Below are 9,560 nucleotides of genomic sequence, written 5' to 3'. Positions count from 1 at the left end.
GCGGTTCCCAACAGAGCATGGGATTGAAGAAGTCAGAGGAGATCAACTGCAGGCAAAGAATTGCTCAATGGCAGCAATGAAGACCACTTGCAACGTTCGAGAACCAGAAAAGGCAGAAATTGAATATGAGAACGTAGAAGTCCTAGAAAACGTCGGCAAAGAACCAGCCGAGAAAAGCAAAGAGGCGCTAAAGAAAGTCCTCGACCAGGATGGGGATGAAGAACGCTTCTTTCTTCTCGGCTCAGGCTTAACCGAAGAAGAGGAAAAAGAGTTGGAAACTTTTCTAAGAGCCAACATTGAGGTGTTCGCCTGGACACCTTATAAAATGCCTGGAATTGACCCCGAGGTCACTTGCCATAGATTGAATGTCGACAGGTCGGCAAAACCTGTAATTCAACGAACCAGAAGACCAACGTTGATACACGTCGAAGCAGTGGAGGAAGAAGTAGACAGACTTCTGGAGGCCAGGGCTGTCCGAGAAGTTCACTACCCGACATGGCTGTCCATGTGACGCCTCAATTTTTTTTTTTTTTTTTATATATATCAAGGGAAATTAAATAAACAAAATGACTTAATAAACCAGAAAGTTGACATCTTAATAGGGTAATCCAGCTCTCGTACATAACCGAATGTCCAAATAACAATAGATAAAAACTTAAAATTATCCAAATACAACATCAAATGAAATTATAACGTCCTTAATAACTATTATATAAAATAATATTATTTATTCGACTCTACTCGAGGTTTCAGGTCAGCCAAGGCTCTACGTTAGCGTCGACTCCATTTCAGCTTCAATTATTTTCTTGCCAAGACCTGGCATAAAACGCCAGGGCAACAAAAATATATGCCATGAGTTTTGCAACACAGTAAGGAAACATAACCAACCTACCATTCTTTTTAAGAGAAAAATAATGAGATTATAAACACGAGATAATAATATAATTGTAAACACGAATTACAACCATTAAAATAATTTCCATAATTTTAATAAATTAGGCGACACTTGAAATCTCACCAAAGAGATTGAACTCACCAACCACTAAGCATGGCAACGGTTAATTTGAAACCCTCCCTTGGTCAAATATTTAAGTGTTACCAACCGTAACTACCAGGGATGCCCACGTCCGGAGTTATATACCCAAGTAGTAGCATCCGTGGTCTGCCCCAAGGAAACGGTCTGCCAGGGGTACGTAACCTCCCTGTGTGCCACCAGCACATCCACCCTTATTCCAAAACCAAATACCGAAAAGGGTTCAAATAAGTCCCGTGCCATCTTAGAGTTTCGCAACACAATTTACGTGAGAATTCTCAAAACCAAGGCTCACCCTGAACAATCGGTATTAACCGTCAATCCCTTGATTTCATACACTCTTTAAAACCAAGACTCACTCTGAAAACTGGTATTAACCGTCAATTGTTAACTTTGTATATGCCTTTAATCCTTTCAGTTAATTTTGATATTAATCACAAATAATTTCAATTTTTTAATCACAAATAATGTTATACCAACTCATTAAAATTCGAACATAAAATATTACACATGTCACACAATAATAAACAATTGTACAAAATTTAAATAAACAATTCATTTAAAATCATGTTTCAATTGCCCAAATTTAGTTTTAATTCATCTTAGTAACATCAACCCACAATTCTAAAATATAAATTAGACTTCCCAACCTCTTGAAATTCCATAATGTATATAATACAAATAGATCCAATCTTACTATTAATAACAAAATCAACTTAACTCAATTCTTAACCAAATACTTGATTTATAATCATGGATGTTCTAAAATGTATCTAAATTGAATAAAATTCTTAAATTGCATCACATGCGTGGATTAAATAAAAATCTAATTATAAAATCAAAACTTTAGGATTAATTCCAAATTTCCACAAACTTGACTTCCTTAAAACATTTCCTTCATCTCTTCAAAAAGAACTTGAATGACTCAATTTCATATAAGACAAATAAATTTAAACCCAAAAGGGTTATTTTCAAATTAACTTCTATAATTTTGAATCTAATTCAATTCTACATCATTTTTCTAATTCCTTTTTATGTACATGAAATTGAAGTTATATGACCCTTAGGAAAATATTTGCATGTATGACATTAAGATTATAACTAATTAATTCTTCTATATTCAAAATTAAACCAATGTTTAATTTTCCATAAACTTGATTTTTTTTTCTTTAATAAAATTTCTTCCTTCTTTTCTTCAAAACATGAAATCGTTTACCTTAAATTCCTCAAAATCCATAATGCATGTATAAAACGCTTATCAAATCCAACCAAATTTTACATCATCAAGCTCAATTTATAATTTGACTTCTTAATTTATATCACAATTTAATCCCAAGCTCATAAACTTTAAAATATGAATTTGTGTGGGTGATTTTTCGACCACACTGCCCGCTTAGTAACCAGCCGGAGAGCACTGGCAGAATAGATGGCACCTGACGGACCTGCAACAGAAATATAAGAATCCCGCGGTGGTTTCGACCACCCGGGGGCACTCCGACGATCAAGTCAGTATATCTCTCAAAGATAATCAAGTACTAAACTCACAAGCTTGAGTATCAAAAGCATACCTTAGACCCATGGGGGTGCCTCTCTTTTATAGCCAATACAATCCTAGTCCCAAAAGGAGCCTGGCCCTAATGGACTTAGGATTACTGCTAATCTGGGACTCCTAGTGGGATTAGGATAAACTCTCTAAGAGTCTTATCTTTACCCAAACTGAAGTCTTCTCCCAATCTAGGACTCTTGTCCATATCCAAGTTGAGTTCCCTCTTCATTCTAGGACTCTTGTCCCTTATCCGCTTATCTCGGTTTTCGATATCTTCGGAGATAACCTCGGCCTTGCCGAGATCACTTCGGCATCACGACCAGGACACGTGGCACCTCGGCTGACACGTCGGCGTCACCTTGCCACGTGTTGGTATTCAGAAAATATATCCTCACAACTGCCCCCTAGGTTCTATTACCTCGGCATTCTGAGGTGATGGAACCTACACTGTTCGTTCACCTGTGCCTCTCTGTCCGAGATCAAACTCGCCGACCTCAAAGTTCCCTGGACTTTACTGTCCACTGGTGTCAAGAGTCAAGTTTCATGCTTTCCAAGCTGCTTGAAATCGTACCTTCTAGCCGAGATTCTGGTTCCATTAATTCGTAAACTCCAAGAGTTTTGCAACTGCTCCACTCACACTCTCTGGTGAGTTCCCGATTTCCAGTCACCTATTTGACTCCGACGATTTTCATATCGACGTTTATTTCACTTTGTAGGTTCATAAACTCTTTACTTGCTATTAAGCTCAATCTTTCATAACTCTTCTGATTTACTTTGAATCTGTTTATTTGCCATCTATGGCTTTCTGTTCTCGTCTGTCTTCAAGTTTTTGATTTCTTATTTGCTAAAATGCCTGGAACTGTTCTTTGTCATATTCGCTTTCTGTTGCGAGCATCATGTCTGGTTCATTACTTTTTTGTTCTTCACATACTTACTTAGTGCTTGTGCACTTGGCTTTATTCTTGAACTTTGTCATCTTCTTGACTATTTTTCTCTTTTTTCATTTAATCCTCTGGCTTCTTCTCTTTCTAGCTCTTTTGCTTAAATCCGTCATTTGTTCCAAGCTTTTAAGCTTCTGCAACTGTCTTCGTTTCTCTCCTCCGGTGAAGTTTTACGTCATTCTGTCAATGTCGTCAGACTTCGGCAATTCTCATCCCGGCCTCCCTCTTTCTGGTAAGTCACCGTTCCTCCTGTTTTTATTTCTTGTTGCTTTCCAAGAAGCTCTGCTTCATTGTTAATTACCATTGCTTGTTTCTGTTTTCTGTGTCTTTTTTCAGATTCTTGTTTTCAATCCTTGCTTTTAAAACTCCGAGGTGCCAATCGCCAAGAAGAGCTTTGATCAAACTCTTCAGGAGGTTGATGCTGAGCTCGTGGCTGAGAAGGCTGCTGAGAAGTTCATTCCAACTGTCTTCTGGGGGTGAGACATAACCTACCGCTGATGCCGAGTAGTTTGCTTCCTTCTTGAAATTGATGCCGAGGTAGCGGTAGAGAAGCTCCTCCAACTTACTGCCGAGGCTGAACCATTGTTGTCCGTCGAAGCAGATTAGTCCGACGTTCTTGCTTTCAGTCCCTAGTTCTTTAAGGTCTTCATTTTTGTACTTGCCAACCTTCTCAGCTCTTAACAAGCTAGTTGGTCATCTCGGTTGATCATATCTTGGAAACGTCTTTCAGTGTTTATCTCGGCTATACCAAACTTGTAAATTGCTACAAATTTCAGCAAGTGGTAGACTTCATAATCTTCGGTTAACTCATCTTGTAATTCGCTCAAAAAAGTTCAACAAGTGTTAACATTCCTTGCTCCTTAATTATCATTCCTTCCCCCTACACCTTCTCCCTGGCCCCTAATGTGAACGCAAGTTGTACTTAGGATCACATTAGGGAAGTGGGCTTCATGCTGTAGTCACAGACCTGATGTGTTCTTCTTTCGCCGATGTACTAAAACTTCTGGTATTTAATTCACCCCCTTTAGACCCTCTTTCTCTTGGCCTTTGCAAACTATCATCGCTATTTCTTGAAGCATTTATTCCTTTTCACAATTCTGGTCACCATTTCTGGCGTGCACTTTAGTGGTTCTAATCAAAACGACGTTTGACTCCGGCGAATCTTTTGCCGACATTTAACTTTGTGCACTCTTTAACTTGTAAATTCGCTCAGAATTTCAACAAGTGTTAAGCATCATTTCGGTTTAACTTCGGTTAAGTATCATCTCAGTTTAACTTCAGTTAAACCTCACCTCAGTTTAACTTCGGTTAAACATCATCTCGGCTTAACTTCGGTTAAGCATCATCTCAGTTTTTGAAGTTTTTTCCTTTTTTTGTCGCTTGTACTCTTGTACCTTTTTGTTCTTTAGATAATGTAAACTCTGCATATGGCCGATGTGCCTCCTTGTTCTTCAATGTCTAATTCAACTTTCCTTCTCTGAATGAAGCGCTCTTCGTCGCCCTCCTAGACGAGGATTTTCTTCAGTGTCTCTTCACTCTTTTTGGCTGGCTCCTTGCCGACATCATCTAGGACCTCCATGTCCTCGTCTTCAATCTCTGCCTTCCCTGGTTCCCGAATATTGCAGGTAGTTTTCATTGCTGCCATGGAGCAATTCTTCGCCTGCAGTTGATCTCCTCTGACTTCTTCAATCCCATGTTCTGTGGGGAACCGCAATAGTTGATGCAACGTTGAGGGAACTGCCCCCATTGCATGCAACCATGGCCTTCCCAAGATGATGTTGTAAGGTGAAGGCGTGTCAATCACGACGAATTCTGTTTTGATCTTCTTCTAACTGCTCTTCCAAGATTCTATACTTAGAATATTATGCATGCCTTTCATACTTTGCCTCCTTTGTGCAATCTTCTCGGGGTTACATACCTCGGGTATAATAGCTACAAAACTTTTACTTCGGCAAGATACTGACCTGCAAACTTTTCATAAATTCTAACAAGTGTGAAACATATACTACTCAATGTTAACTTTGCAAACTTTTTCTCAAGTTTCAACAAGTGTTTAAACGGTGATCTCAGTCTAGCCTACTTGTAAATTGCTACAAATTTCAACAAGGATTAACATAACAAGTGTTAAACAATAATCTATTTGTAAATTGCTACGAATTTCAACAAGTGTTTAAACAATATACTTAGCTTTTACCTCAACCTGTAAATTGCTGCAAATTTCAACAGATGATCACATGTCGGCTTAACATTATCTTGTAAATTGCTACAAATTTCAACAAGTGTTAAGCATCTTCTCTGGTTTAACCAACCTGTAGATTGCTACAAGTGTGCAGACTATAACCTCGGCTTCACTTCGACTTGTAAATTGCTACAAATTTCAACAAGTGAAGAGAAACAGTAATCTCGGCTTAACTCCAACTTGTAAATTGCTACAAATTTCAACAAGTGAAGATAAGGAATCAGCTTAACTCCAACTTGTAAATTGCTACAAATTTCAACAAGTGAAGATAAGGAATCAGCTTAATTCCAACTTGTAAATTGCTACAAATTTCAACAAGTGAATTAAGGAATCAGCTTGACTCCAACTAGTAAATTGCTACAAATTTCAACAAGTGAAGACAAGGAATCAGCTTGACTCCAACTTGTAAATTGCTACAAATTTCAACAAGTGGAGACAAGGAATCATCTCGGCTTAATTTCAATTAAGCATCATCTCGGCTTAACTTCGGTTAAGCATCGTCTCGGCTTAACTTCGGTTAAGCATTATCTCGGTTTAACTTCGGTTAAACATCATCTTCGGCTTAACTTCGGTTAAGCATTATCTCGGCTTAACTTCGGTTAAGCATCGTCTCGGTTTAACTTCGGTTAAACATCATCTGGGCTTAACTTCGGCTAAGCATCATATTGGTTTAACCAACTTGTAAATTGCTACAAATTTCAACAAGTGGTAACCGCATTCTTCTTCTCTTTGCCCCCAATGTGAACTTAAAATCCACTTGGGTTCTCATCATGTAGCTTCGACCTTGTCGCCGAGGTTGATTCAGGCCGAGGTTGTCGGCCTTGGTTTCTCTATTGATCTTACTTGGCTCCAACCTGAGTTTGATTTTTGGCCTCGCATCGGCGAGCCGTTTCTCTTTTCTTGTTCCGATGCCTTTGTTCCCGACATGTTCTCCTCGGCCCTAGCATACTTCTCAATTCTGGCCAACTTTAGTCTGATCTTGTGTGTTTCCTTTTTATCTTCTGGGATCTGAGATCTGCTCATTGTGCTCTTCTCTTCTCGGACTCAGGTGCCGAGATCTTATCTTCTAGAATCTTGGATTTGCTCACTTAGGTTGAACTCTCGTCTTCTCGGGCCTACTTATCTAGGCTGAGATCATGTCTTCTGGGATCCGGGATCCAGGATCTGGAATCCGGGATCTGTTCACTCAGGATGAGTTCTTCTATACTTGAATGTTATCTTCTTGGGAGCGCTCATGCCCCCTGTCTTTGCATCCCTTCTAGAAGGGTCTTCGTTCCTCCGCAGGTATCTATCCTTTCATACCTGGAGGTCGTCTTCGTTGCTTCGATCTGTTGTCTTTGGTGCGTCACCTTCCTGGCCGGCTTCTTTCACTCCGTGACTCTGGTCACGAGTGTCTGTGTTGCTATTGTCCCCTTCAACGTCGAGATCAATAGGTCTTCCACTCCCAGCAGGAGCGTAGTCTCTAATCTAGTCATTCTGTTCGTCATTGGCCATCTATTCTTCTTTCTTTCCCACAGACGGCGCCAAATTGTGTGGGTGATTTTTCAACCACACTGCCCGCTTAGTAACCAGCCGGAGAGCACTGGCAGAATAGATGGCACCTGACGGACCTGCAACAGAAATATAAGAATCCCGCGGTGGTTTCGACCACCCGGGGGCACTCCGACGATCAAGTCAGTATATCTCTCAAAGATAATCAAGTAATAAACTCACAAGCTTGAGTATCAAAAGCATACCTTAGACCCATGGGGGTGCCTCTCTTTTATAGCCAATACAATCCTAGTCCCAAAAGGAGCCTGGCCCTAATGGACTTAGGATTACTGCTAATCTGGGACTCCTAGTGGGATTAGGATAAACTCTCTAAGAGTCTTATCTTTACCCAAACTGAAGTCTTCTCCCAATCTAGGACTCTTGTCCATATCCAAGTTGAGTTCCCTCTTCATTCTAGGACTCTTGTCCCTTATCCGCTTATCTCGGTTTTCGATATCTTCGGAGATAACCTCGGCCTTGCCGAGATCACTTCGGCATCACGACCAGGACACGTGGCACCTCGGCTGACACGTCGGCGTCACCTTGCCACGTGTTGGTATTCAGAAAATATATCCTCACAGAATTAATTTCTAAAATCTTGAAAACTTACCATGCATGCAATGATAAACTTCAAATATGTGAAGGATGAAGAAAATCAAACTCAAATATTTAATCTCAACATCAATTTCTTAATAATTAATTTCTACTTTATTTTCCATTATCATTCACATGCATGTAACCCATTTCATGTTTAGAACCCAATTTCCTTCATATCTAACCCAATTTTAAACTTATCAATCTTTTACACATGAATTAAATCTAAAACCTTGAAAGTCCAACATGCATGCAAGGATGAATTTCAAGTTTGTGAAGAATAATAGAAATCAAACTCTAACTACTTAATTTCCAAATATATTTCCATGATCTTAACACATAATTCAAAATTTCTTCATCTTCTTGCTAATTCCTATTAATTACATGATTTTGAGTCCAATTCCATCCTTAATTTCAAGTGTGATACAAGAATTCTACAACAATCAAGGTTAAAATCCTTACCTTTAACCTCCCATAGCTGAATTTCTTTTTAATTCCTTGAGTCCTCTCCTTTATCTTCATGTAGACCTCATAAACTCATTTCTCCAAAGTTTCTTCCAGCATAAGAGTTGGACCTCTCTCTCTTACTCTCTCTCTCTCTCTCTCTCTCTCTCACGTGCACTCTCTCTAATTTGACTCCAGCAAAAACAAAGCTTTGTGACTCCATTCTTCATCTTTTATTTTATTATTTTATTTATCAATTTAGTGGGACACTTGTCCACATAATATGAATCCATGTTTCATTAGCTTGACACACTAATCACACTTGATTTCCAGCACATCACATACACACACACGTGCACTCATCTAAGGCTCCCAACACAACACTCTCACATGCACACACTAACAGATGTCTTTGTACTCACACTTTATTTTCAGTACACCCACACCCACATGCACTCTCAAATTTTTAAGCCATTATACTAATTAATTTAATTGAGCAATACCTAGTCTTAATGAACCTTGATTGACACAAAATTAGTTAATTATAACTAATCTTAAATCCCACCTAATTTAATTAGTCTAATTGACTTCCATTAGAGTTTGATTAAATATATTATTATTATTATTATTTTATATATATAAAAATACGGGATTTTTCAGTTTATAAATATACAAATTGTTAAATTCAAAATATTGTGAATAATTACTTCAGAAAATTGAATATATATTGTTTTTATTATATAAAAATACGGGGTTTCATAGTCCAACACAGTAGTGGTGAAGTAGAAGAACAGAAAATGGAGGGTCTGTGTAGACTTCACCAGCCTCAACAAAGCCTGCCCCAAGGACAGCTTCCCTCTACCCAAGATTAACCAGCTAGTAGATGCTACTTCGGGACATGAAAGAATGAGTTTTCTAGATGCCTACAGGGGGTACCACCAGATTGCCATGTACCCTCCAGACAAAGAAAAGACCGCGTTCATCACCCCTAAAGGCCTGTACTGTTACAAGGTAATGCCTTTTGGATTGAAAAATGCAGGAGCAACTTACTAAAGGTTGGTAACCAAGATGTTCAAACACCTAATTGGTAAAACGGTAGAAGTCTACATCGATGACATGGTCGTGAAGACCAAGGAATCTAAGGGTCATCTTGCCGACCTAAAAGAGGTCTTTGATATACTCAAAACATACCGGCTCCGATCAACGCATCGAAGTGCGTGTTTGGCGTTGGAT

Source organism: Camellia sinensis, chromosome 1 (genome assembly GCF_055761805.1).
Source record: "Camellia sinensis isolate YWXY chromosome 1, ASM5576180v1, whole genome shotgun sequence".
NCBI lineage: Eukaryota > Viridiplantae > Streptophyta > Magnoliopsida > Ericales > Theaceae > Camellia > Camellia sinensis.
The sequence above is the reverse complement of the archived record's forward strand: the minus strand, read 5'-3'. Positions refer to the sequence as shown.